Raw genomic sequence first — 12,500 nt, forward strand, 5'->3', positions numbered from 1 at the left:
AGCACCGCACCCAGGAGGGTGCGCTGCGCAAGGACATGCGTGTGCTGAAAGTGGAGCTCAAGGAGCAGGAGCTGGCGAACGAGGTGGTGATAAAGAACCTGCCCTGGTAGGTGCGCCGCGCTCTGACGCCGCCGTGCTGCCGAAAAGTAAACCTAGCTCTCGACTGTTCCGTAACAACTAGGAACTTACGATTTGGGAATGGGGGGGTGTTAACAAATAAATTGGCAAAACTTTATTCAAATTTGTAGTATGTAGAAGCAGGAGAGATGGCCCAGCAGTTAAGAACAGTGATTGCTCTTCTAGAGGACCTGGGTTCATTCCCAGCACCCGCATGGCAGCTCACAAGCATTCAGACACGCATGTAGTGTACAGACATACCTGCCGGCGAAACTCCCAAAATATGAAACACATATAATAAATAATAATATAATAAAATTTGAGTTGGAGAGAGGGCCCAGTGATCAGATGACTCAATGAACTCAGTACCCAGGAGCACTGTCTGCTTTTACAGAAGACCCAGGTTCAGTTCCTGTTACCTGTGTGGTGGTTTACAACTCTCTGTAACTCCAGTTCTAAGGGATCTGACACCCTTTTCTGGCTCCTATACGCAACAGGCATGCGGACTGTACACAGACGTATATGCAGATGTAATACACACATAGAATAAAATAATAATTGAGAAGCCTCACAAAAATCTTAACATGGGATTGCTTATTAAAATAATCTCTAGGATGGATGTGGTGGGTACGCTTTTAGTCCCAGCGTTGGGGAGACAGCTGCAAACAGACCTCTTGAGTTCAAGGCTAGCCCAGTCTGTGGAGTCAGTTCCAGGACAGATAAATTTATGCAGGGGAACATTGTACTTATCATTATTTCTGAACACTGCTGTATGCAACAGTGAGAGGCTGGCAGGAGCTTTGTAAGGCTTCTAGAAGGAGCCTGCTGCCTCATGAGGTACGGCTGCTGCTCTCTGGCTTTGGGAGGTTGGTTGAGGAAACCAGCCATGAACAGTGCCTTGTTGGCTACTGTCTTTCGTGTTCAGTGGTGGCTTTGCTGAGGGAAATACGTTGTGTATGATTGTGGAGGTTATGAGACCTGTTATTCTGGGCGTCCTTTACGATGTAGACGTGAGCAGAGTCCAGGGACCAGCGGCAGCACAGGGGCTTCTAAGCTGAACTTTCCCACAGGAGAGGAGTAGACCCAGCCTAAGGAGAGTAGGCTGGCTGCCTGTCGAGTAACACCCCCTTCTCATTTGTGCAGAAACAAGCCGAGGAGATCACCAAGATGCGAAATGACTTTGAAAGGCAAGTTCGAGTCAGTTTCGCAGACATACAGGTGTAGGATGGTGTCAGGGAACCACCCCATTGCTGCTTGGTAGGTAAATTAAGGCACACACATTATAGTAAAGCAACTTGTGTATGCGTGTGTACACACACGCGCACACGCACACGCACACACACTAGGCAGATAGACAGCAGGGAGAAGGAGATAGATTATTCCAGAAGCCAGCAGATTGATTCAGTCACAGTAAAACTCATTCCCGTGTGGGTTTGGGAGCTGCAGTTAAACAGTGTGTGGTGCTTTCTTCAGTCTCCTTAGCTCCTGGACTGAGAAACCTTCACTGTCAGAAGTACACTGGGTTACTGACTGGGGCCTCTAGTGTGTGGCTGGACGGTCACACAGCATGGGGTAATGTGCCCTGGGATTAGTGTGGGACAGCCACTGCAGACGCTGGTTATTACAGGCAGAGGAAAGGTGACAGTGACCCATGTGCCGAATATGTCACTTGCAGGAAAGCTCCCCCAAAGCTGCTGGCAGAGTTTCCAGTGCAGCTTCTGTCTGACCCCACAGGTGTTCTTGGGCCCTGCTCGTAGGTTCCATCTTGTCTCATGGCTTGAGGTCACCTGTTGATCTAAGGTGCTGTGTGTGCTGCTGCCTTCCAGAAATCGAGGCCAAATATGATAAGAAAATGAAGATGCTTCGAGACGAGCTGGACCTGCGGAGAAAGACGGAGATCCACGAGGTGGAGGAGAGGAAGAACGGCCAGATCAATACTCTGATGCAGCGTCACGAGGAGGCCTTCACTGACATCAAGAACTACTACAATGACATCACTCTTAACAACCTGGCTCTAATCAATTCCCTCAAGTACTGATGTCCTCTGGGAGACATGCGGACCCCGCCTTTGATCCGGCCAGATCTAGCAGTCCTTACTGTAATAATAGTGGGCTGTGTCCCTCTGTGACTCTCAGGTATAATTCATAGGTAATGCCAGCTACCCACAGTTCAACAGGAAGTCACCTGGATGTTTCCCTATCTGTGCTGTAGGAAGGGATAACTTCAGAGGTGTTCTGACATCCAGGCAGGGCTGAGATAGGCAATGTGTTGACGGAAGTGTGGCCACAGTTGGCAGTCGGCATTGTGCTTACAGGATGTGGTGATGATGTGCCGACAGGATGGGGTCAGGAGATTCTCCCAGAAGTCACTGCTCGGAAACTTGGGACATAAAACTGATACTGGCAGGATTTCCACAGTAGAGAATCACCCTTGGTCTAAACAAATGCAGCCCCTCAGTCTGCGTGCAAGTTATGTTCTTACATAATCAGAACAGATCAAGACTGCAAAAATATGCCTACATATAAAATAAGACTTGGTCCTCAGCATGCACTTGGCTGCTTGGGGTTTTGACACAGGGCACTTCACTGGGTAGTCCTGGTTGTCCTAGAACTCACTATGTAGACCAAGCTAATCTCAAATACACAGAGGTCCACCTCCCTCTGCCTCTGCCTCCTGAGGGCTGAGGTTAAAGGTGTGTGCTACCATGCCTGCCTCAGCTCTGTTTTTAATTGAGGGCATTCATAGCTGGATGTTGTGGCACAAACCTATAACCCCAGTGCTTACGAGGTAGAGGCAGGAGGAGAGCAAGTTCAAAGCCACTCTAAACTGGTTAGGGAGCCATTGTCTCAAGAAAACCAAAACCAAACCAAACCAAAAAAACCAACCAAAAAGTAGCAGCGAGATGGCTCAGTGGGTAGAAGTGCTCGCGCTGAGAGTCTGGTGACCCGAGCTGGAGCCCTAGACCCCGTGGCTGGAGAGCCAGCTCCTGGAAATGTCCTCTGACCTCTACATGTGTGCTGTGGTGTGCACACCCACACACGTCACATACGAATAGTAAACACAAGTATATGTACGTGACTGCTTACAGGAGCAGATGGAGGACATGCGGAAGAAGGAGGAGCACATGGAGAGGGAGATGGCGGAGGTGACTCTGCAGAACAGGCGGCTGGCGGACCCGCTGCAGAAAGCCAAGGACGAGATGAATGAGATGCAGAAGAGGTTGGGGAACCACGAAAGGGACAAGCAGATCCTGGTCGTGAGTGTCCTCTGAGTTGTTTCCCTCCTCTGGATCCTCCTCTCCCTGCTGGGCCCAGCAGGGAAGGCCGGTGAGGGATGTCTCTTGAGGCCCCATGTGAGCGGGACTCATCTTCAGTGAGAGAGAGGGGAGGCGTGGTAATGTAGGCCCTCTCTTTCTTGGACCCCTCTGGAGCTGTAAGCAGGCGGGCACTGCTGTAGACTGGACCCTAGTTTTCCACACATTCCGCTCATAGCTTGGGTGGGGCCCAGCTGCTAGACTCTTCCAGCCAGTTGTTCCTGGTGGTGTTTTTCCTAGCCTTGCTGTCTCCAGGAGTCTGTGGTATGTGAGTGTCTGTGAATCCTAAGTATTTTGTCCCCCACCCCCCTACCCCATCTCTCTGCAGTGTACAAAGGCACGCTTGAAGGTCGCTGAGAAGGAGCTGAAGGACCTACAGTGGGAACATGAGGTCCTGGAGCAGAGGTTCATCAAGGTGAGCAGGTGTGGCCGTGTGACATGACGGGCTCTGCTGCCCAGAGTCCCCTCAACCTGTGCCTAGGCTGCCTGTTCTTTGTTTGGAAATAGGGTCTCACCGTCCCACTCAGCCAGGTGTTAAGCTCTTGGGACCCAGCCTCCTTCTGCTCTGGCCTCCTGAGTAGCTGGAGTTACGGATGTGTGCACATGACCTTAGTTTTTTGATTTTTGAGACAGTTTTTTGTGGTTTCTCTGTGTAATCCTGGTTATTCTGGAACTCACTCTGTAGACCAGGCTGGCCTTGAACTCACAGAGATCTGCTCACCTGTGCTCCCAAGTGCTGGGATTAAAGTGTGCACCACCTGACATGCTTACAACTGTTCTGAGGCAACAGCCTGTGGTATATTCTGTAGAGGCCCAGGGTCCCTGGTGAGGAGTGATCCTTTTGTCTCCTTGGCTTCTGGACTCAGTCCCCATGATCTCATCTCAGTGGTCCATTTCTTAGTATTAGCTTATGGCCTGTCCGTCTGTAAAGAGAATGTGGAGTAAGCCAGGTGTGGGACATACCTGTCAACCCCCTCTCCTCCATTCAGTGGCGGCCTGGGCTACATGAAGGGACTGTCTCTAAATAGACAAATAAATAAATGCCATCCATACTTTGGTAAAGAAACAAAAACAAAACTCCCTTCCACATGAATTCCCAGTGACCACTAATCTAAATATTTGGTGTGTCTCTCCTGTTTTCTACACGTGTGCGAGCAGTCTCACTGTTAGGGATGACATGTGACCTTGCTTACACTTCAGCTTTTCACCCAACCATGTAGCCCCCCCTAAAGAGCTTCCAAGGCAGCACACACGTGATTTCACACCCTTTCCAGCTACAGAATCCTTCCAGTCTCTAACTCCATGCTCAATGGATATGTATAGTTCAGCCTTGGGCCCCTAGAATTTGCTGAAAGGACCCATCCCTCCCCCCCCCGCCCCCCAGCCAAATGCTGACCTCAAAAGCACAGGGAGAAGGAAGGTGGCCCTGTTGACCACTGGGGTGTATTGGTGACCCACCCCTTGGCTCCGTCCTTAGGCTATCCTGTACAGACAGTGACAGATTAACAAGTCACGACCTCTGAGATGCTCAGCGCCTTTGAAAGTAAATCTAGATCTGACTGGATGGAATGTTTGCAAGGAGCTTGCTCTGGGGAAGAAGAGGGCAAACCCATTAGTGGTCTGTACTCTGAATTCTGCCAAGATGATGAATCCTCAGATCATGAATGCTGGTCAAAGCCCTGGGGCCCTGGGATACAGGGTTGGCCTTGCCAGATCTTTGAATCTGCCAAGGCAGGGGGTTGGGGTATCACCAAGGCTAGAGGAAGATTGTGATTCTGCCTCTCACAGGTATTCTCATAAATGTGTGTTAAGTGTGCCCTGCCTGAGCTGAGGCCTTCCACAGCAGTGTTAATAGGTAGACGTGGAGGGGACGGGCGAGGATGTCCTCATGGTTCATGGGCACTTGCTTCAAGCTTGATCTCTACCTGCCTTGTCTCTCATATGGGCTGATTGACCATAAATAAGGTCTTGTCTGAGCCCATGGCCCTAACTTGGGCAAAGCTGACCCTGACCTACCTGTGGAGTGGTTTTCAGAGTGTGGATCTCTCCAGCTCTTCTTTCCTGAGAAGAGCAGTCAGTGTGCTAGATAGTTTTATGTCCACGTGGCACAAGCTAGAGTCATCTGAGAAAATGTCTCCACAAGGCCACGCTATAGACAGGCCTGTAGGGCATTTTCTTAGTGATTGGTGGGGGAGGGCCCAGCCATTATGGGCTGTGCCATCCCTGGTCTGATGGCCCTGGGTTCTATAAGAAAGCAGGCTGAGCAAGCCATGTGGAGCAGGTCAGTAAGGGGCACCTCCATGGCCTCTGCATCAGCTCCTGCTCCAGGTTCTGGCCTGGCTTGAGTTCCAGTCCTGACTTCTTTCAGTGATGGACTACAGTGGGAAGCATGAGCTGAGTAAAGCCTTTGCTCCCCAACTCACTTTGGTCATGGTGTTTCATTACAGCAATAGGAACCCTGACTAGTCTAGACAGCAATGCTAATTTCCCCCTCTTCCTTTCTGCTGTGTGCTGGATCACCCTCCTTCCCTGTGTGCACAGAGGGTCTAGCGCAGGCAGTGAGACAGCAAATGTCCTCGTGACCCTTTCACAGAGCAGCACACTTAGGGCAGGGTGGGAAGGTCTCTACCCAGTGAGGCATCTCCAGGTGAGAGTACTTGTTGCTCACTCGGGTCTCCTTGGCCTCAGGTGCAGCAGGAGAGGGAAGAACTCTATCGGAAGTTCACGGCAGCCATCCAGGAGGTGCAGCAGAAGACAGGCTTCAAGAACCTGTTGCTGGAGCGGAAGCTGCAGGCCCTGAACGCCGCTGTGGAGAAGAGAGAGGTGCAGTTCAATGAGGTTCTGGCCGCCTCCAACCTGGACCCTACGGCACTAACACTGGTGTCCCGCAAACTTGAGGTAGGTGCCGACGGCCTCCTGAGCAAATGCTTGCCTTCCAGGGCAGGCCCTTCAGTCCTGTGCTACGCTATGCCTTCTCCGGTGGCACAAGACCCCCAGAAGTCAGGGGCTGCCATGGTTTCTGCAGCAGAGAGCGGGGCGTGGGCTGTGCTCTGCAGCCGGCCTCTTTTGGTTCTGTTCCTCCTGACCTCTCTCCCTGTTTAGACAGGAATTCACTATGTAGACCAAGCTGGCATCAAATTCACAGAGATCCCCTTTCCGCTGTCTCTTGAGTGCTAGCTAGCATTGAGGACATGTGGCACACCCAGCTTGGCAGTCTGTCCTAGGCTGTCCCCATCCTTCGCTAACCCTCCCTAGCCTGAATCTCTACTGTGCTGGTGACATGGCTTACAGTGTTCAGGCCAGTCACTGAGCAGCAACCTCGGAGAGAAAGCTGACCTGGGAATTTGTAGGTCCAAGCTCCTCTGTTACTTGAGACAGGGGATGCTCTGCTTCCATGAAGATCCTCAGACACTGATCTAGGACTTGGACAATGAGAACAGTTGGGCCATAGGGTCCATGGAGCCTAACATAGCCCTTGCTGCTTTCCTGGGACCTAGGAGTAACATCTGAACAGAGCTAAGAGCATCACTCATTCCTGTGACAGTGTTGTAGTGGGGCAGTCCAGGTGGGGACACAGATGAATAACTGGAACCATTGAATAGCTGGGGACAGAAGGTTCTCTGTTCCCTGAAAAGTCGGGACGCCAAACCTCTGTCAGAACCCCCCAGCTTACCCGCTGCCTTCTCTTTAAGCTTTTAGCTATGACCAGGGGACATAGGAGCAGCTGCCACAGGTTAAGGGAGTCTGGCTGACATGAATACCAGCTGGCTGGTGTGACTGAGGCTGGTTCCTAGGAGCTCCGGGTATCTCTCCTAGGGTCCCTTGGAGACAGCTGTGGTGGTTTGGCGCCAGATTCGTTGATGCTTCTAGGATGTGAACAGCTGAAGCCCCAACTGACCCAGCAAGGGGGCCGATTCATTCCAAAGCAGATCCTTTAGGGCCGGAGGGTGCACAGCTTCTCTGTGACTTGTGCTGTGCTCGGAGCAGAGGCAGACATGAGCGGCTGGCGGATAGGTTTTATTCTGAGATGTACCGCGTACAGGCTAGCTGAACTTAAATGCAAGATGCTCGCTGCAGACTTCAGCTTTGTGTACAGTCAGTCTGTTTACCTCACTGCCTGTCTGTCGTAGTCTGAGGCATGCAACATTAGGCATTGCAGGTAGCCCCTCGCTTGGACTCAAGCCAACATGTTCTGGGGTGACATACTTCAATTCACAAGAACAGTTACCGAGAAGCAGAACTGCAAAAGCCGAAGAGCAAGGCCAGCGCATTTAGAGACATTGCAGAGCTGTGGACCGTGACGGCCTAGATCTGAGTCTTCATGTTGGCGGTGGTGGTGTCTGCGAGTTCTGCAGCCCGAGTGGCATGTCATCACGGCGTCAGTTGTGCTAAGGTGGACACTTAACACTGGGCCTGTTTGAGTATTAGGCCCTGGTCCCGTGGGCAGTGGTTCAGGGGGATGCGGGTGACTGTGTAGGGTCAGTTTTCAGGCCTTAGGTGGCACCACGATCCAAGAGAGACCTTGTTGGACTTGGCAGCAGTGGGGCCCTGAGGCTGATCTCCGCTCATCACTGTGCACTGTGTCAGGATACGGCTGGTCAACGGGGACATCGGCACGTGGGGAGGAGGGTCCATCACTGTGCTAGTCAAGTGGAGTACCTGAGACATGGATGTCCTGACGGTGGGGGTTGGGGGAGCATATGGCTCTAATGGGGGGCTCAGCTCTGCCTCCCCTGGTCACCACTGCTACAGTTTTTGAACAAAAGAAAGGACCTTTTATGGAAGTGACAAAGTGACTGGATTTTTGCTTTTTGTTTGAGAAAGGATCTCACTATGTAGCCCTGGCTGTCCCGGAACTCACTCTGTAGACCAGGCTGGCCTCCAGCTCACTTGCTGTCCTCTTTTTGTTGTTCTTGTGTATTCCCTGGAGACCTTTCCTGCTGGCAAGCCTGGGTGAGGGGACACACACTACTGTTGTTCTTTGAGCCTCTCAGACCCTTAGGGAGCCCCTAGACTAGTGTCTCCTATCCACCTCCACTAGGTGGCAGTATCAAAGTCACCCTTGTCTCTCCTTAGGATGTTCTGGAATCGAAGAATACTACCATCAAGGACTTACAGTATGAGCTGGCCCGCGTCTGCAAGGTACGGCTAATTCCCCCATCCGCAGGGCTCCACCTTCTCCCTCAGGGGCTCTTCCTTAGAGCTGTGCTCTGCACCCAGCCTCATATCCTTAGTCCTGTGGGGCAGGCATTGCATTCCTGTTGAGCTGTTGAGGCCCCGTCCAGACATTCATGCCATCCTGTTGGACGTTTACCCTAGATAGAGGTAGGCAGTGTATGTACCACGGTCCAGGCTCCCTAGCTCCCCAGCCCTTCCTGGAGCCCAGGCTAGAGCTTTCTTGTCACTCCTGATCCTCAGCTGACATGCTCTGAGGTAAGGCTGTCTGCTGTGTTGGTAGCTGGAGCCCATCCTCACTTGCCCCTTTCCCTTTTTCTCTGTTTCCAAGCACCACTTCTCTTCCCTGAACCACAGTCAGGATACGAACCCTTTTCTTCTTTTCTGTTTTCTTGTTTGTTTTGAGTCAGGGTTTCTCTGTGTAGCCCTGGCTGTCCTGGAACTTGCTCTATAGACCAGGCTGGCCTTGAACTCACAAATCCACCTGCTTCTGCCTGCCAAGTGCTGAGATCAAAGGCGTGCAACACCACCTCCTCCTGGCCCTTTTCTCTGTTTTTGTTTGAGACACAGACCCACTGTATAGCCCTGGCTGGCTCAGAACTCAGATCTGTCCATCTCCGCCTCCTATATACTGGGATAAATGGTGTGTGCAGCAGCCCCAGCTCGGGAACCCTTTGGTCATCTGCTGTGAACATTTGGCAGCATTTGGGCACGCTCCAAGCGTTTCTCATTGCACCCACTTCATCAACACCTATGACCTAGAGGCAGAGGCATTGAAGATCAGTGCAGACTGTGCTGCAAGTGAGGCCTCTCAGACAAACACACACCACGTCCTCACAGCTCCTGATGAAAGTCTCCCAGTCCAGTGTGCATTTGTGGTTGTTGACACCAGTGGGGTTTGGTTCTCAGCATCCACATGGGGGAGGCTCACAGCTGCCTGGAACTTCTGCACCGAGGAATCAGACTTTCTCTTCTGGCCGTTTTGGGCATCTACGTGCCTTCCCATACATATGTGTAGTAACAAAAAATACTAGACAGAAGATGTGGTGGCATACGGCTTCAATCTCACCACTCAAGAGACAGGAGCAGGTGGATTATGGTAAATTCTAAACCAGCCTGGTGCGGTTCCAGGCCATCAAGGGCTATACAGAGAGATCCTGTGTAAAGAGGAAAAACACCCATTGTGTGAGGTGTGTGGTGTGCACTTGTGATCTCGGCACTCACCCTGGCCAAGACAGCAGACTTTTCATTAAAAATGTTCTCATACAGTATATTTTGATGATGTTTTTTCCTTTCCTGCAACTTCTCCCAGATCCCCCACGTGTGACCTACTCATCTGTATGCAATCTTTCTCCCTTTCTCCCTCTCTCTTCTCTCTCTTCTCAAAAACAAACCCACAAAAAGAAGAAACAAACAGATACGATGCTGATAAGACAAATCAATGCCAAAGCAAGACTAAATGCAACAAAAAGTCCACAAAAACAAAGATGAAACACCTCTTGGTGGTCAGCCAGTCCCGGGCACAGGGCCGGCCCTGGAGGATGGTTACTTGCAGGGGGGAAACTGACTTTCCTTGAGTCAGTGAGATTTTGAGTATGAGGCTATTCTGGAGATACATTAAGTTCTAGCTAGCCTGGGCTACATAAGTCAAATTAGCCTGGGTTATATAGTCTAGCCTAAGCTACATAGTGGGGACTTTTCCCAGATAACAATAAAAACAAAACACCAAAAATCAAAACAAAATTATCAAAGAACTCCCTCAAAGAAAATCACTTGTTTTTGTTGACCCCAGCACCAGGTCAGGGCTCCAGCCTCCCCATCCCCACAAACACACACATGCTGCCTCTGCAGAGTCACTAGGGAGGTGGAGGGTGCTGTGCTCTCCAGGGGCAGGGAATAGATGCATTCTGCCTTGGAAGGGAAGAGAGGGAGACCCTTAGGGGAAGTACTTGGTAAAGGACCAGGAGTCCAGCAAACTGCAGCTCTCCCAAGTCTGTCCTTACTGTGAGTATGTGAGTTACTGGCTTACTCGCGTCACCGCGGCTCTAGATGGATCAACAAACCACTGACGAATCCTCCTTCTTCTGCTGGGGTGCCTAGGCACGATGACTTGGTTCCCAGGCCCAAGTGGACTCTTCTTCCTGACATTGCCATGTTTTTCAGGCTCACAATGACTGTTGCGCACATACGAGGCGAAGTACTGGCCTTCGGGATCCCCCTGGACAATGTGGGGTTCAAGCCCCTGGAGGACAGCAGTGATTGGACAGACACTAGGACAGGGCCCTGCAGGACTTGTGGGAGCCCCTACATAGCCATCTTCTGCAGCCTAGACACTTAGTCTGCCCCTCCATCCGAATAAGACCCGCTCTGCCCAACAACAGCAACTTTCTGTTTTGTAGACTTGACCATCAGCAATGAAAGTTTTTCAACACTTACATTGGATTCTCTGTCTTTGTGAAGTTGTTTTAAAGCCCCTGCCAAGGCCCATCTTGTCAACCTCCTGGCAGGAACAGCCCAGCTGATACTACAACATCCTCCATTCAGTCCCTAGACCACCCCTCACAAACAGAAAACCCCATGATCCCCCACTGCCAATCATTGCCAAGCCTGGAGAATAAGCACAGCCAATTAGTGCAGAATTACCCAGATTTAGACACCACTGATGAAAGAGATCTCACCTTGCTCAGCATAAAAGAAATCTAACAACTTAGAGGAACAGAACCCTCGCTGACCCATGACTCAGAGCCTCTGCAGAGCCCAGCCCACAGACAGACACAGAGCAGAACCCAAAAGGACACCTGCCCCTCAGCAACACGCAGGCTCTGCAGCCCTTGCTGCCTGCCTGACTCACTCTCCTTGCAACCAACCTCCTCAGAGCCCCTCAAAACCCCCTACAATGGCCCGCCCTGGATGGAGAAATCCCAGCTCAGCCTGTGTAGAGCCTCTCCTGCCCCATGGAAATACCTGGCCTCCCATCCCAGGCCTGGACACACACACCACACACACAGCCACACCCAAGAGAGAGCACAGGCTAGCCCAAGAGCCACGCACTGCCCGTGCCCTCCCTTCTTCAGATGCCACTCACTCGATCCACGCACACAACGACCCACTCACGGAAGCACACACGTGCAAGGGCACGGGGGCCTCCCGGCCAAGAAAGCAGACCAGGCTGGACAGGCTATCTATGCACAGAGGCGGGAGCGTAAGGACCAAGTTACACACACACACTCACTCACACACACGGGCAATAGCAGAAAGCAGGAGGGGCAACACACACTCTCACACACCATCACACACACACACCAGCACAGGCACTCAGGGCCTACTTACACTCACACGCGAACGTGCTCACGCACACACAAACGCACGCACACACGCACAAACACACCCACCCATGCGTTCACACACACCCACACACCCACACACCCACACCGACACAGTCACCCACCACTCACGGCCACCTAGACCTCCCTCCCTCCCTCCCTCCCTCCCTGCCTCCCTCTGTCTGGAGGCAGGGGAGAGAGGTGGCTGGCTGGGTCCCTCAGGGACCGGTCCCACGGGGACAAGTGGAGCAGCCTGGTCCACCCTGGTGCCTGGTGGTGCAAGGTGGGAGCCAAGTGCGGTGGTGGATGAGGATGGATGGGGGTGTGGGGTGTTGGAGGCCTAGCCCGGGCTTGGTGCACTTGGAGACCGACAGGCTCTCCCTCCCTTCCCTCCCTCCATCCATCCATCCATCCATCCATCCATCCATCCCGCTGCCAGCTGTCCTCCGGGGTGGCGCCGGGGTGCCCATTGCGCTGTGTGTGTGAGTGTGTGCCCCGCCTGAGGGCTCCGGGGGCAGCCAGCGGTGCTCTCTATCTATGTATGCCAGGCATCTGAGAGGACCAGGGTGGGC

The 12,500-nt window shown here is 52.2% G+C and overlaps 1 pseudogene across 1 annotated transcript; it reads left to right on the forward strand.

Annotated features, from left to right (window-relative positions):
- The first annotated feature begins 1,031 nt into the window (after positions 1-1,031).
- LOC117701998 (dynein regulatory complex subunit 4-like) lies at positions 1,032-11,040 on the forward strand (annotated as a pseudogene). The gene is made up of 8 exons (XR_013070293.1): positions 1,032-1,304; positions 1,944-2,148; position 3,052; positions 3,206-3,373; positions 3,759-3,845; positions 6,119-6,328; positions 8,507-8,572; positions 10,769-11,040. The product of XR_013070293.1 is annotated as a dynein regulatory complex subunit 4-like (transcript).
- The last annotated feature ends 1,460 nt before the right edge of the window (positions 11,041-12,500 follow it).

The sequence above is a fragment of the Arvicanthis niloticus genome, unplaced genomic scaffold (assembly GCF_011762505.2).
Source record: "Arvicanthis niloticus isolate mArvNil1 unplaced genomic scaffold, mArvNil1.pat.X pat_scaffold_397_arrow_ctg1, whole genome shotgun sequence".
In the NCBI taxonomy this organism is placed as follows: Eukaryota; Metazoa; Chordata; class Mammalia; order Rodentia; family Muridae; genus Arvicanthis; species Arvicanthis niloticus.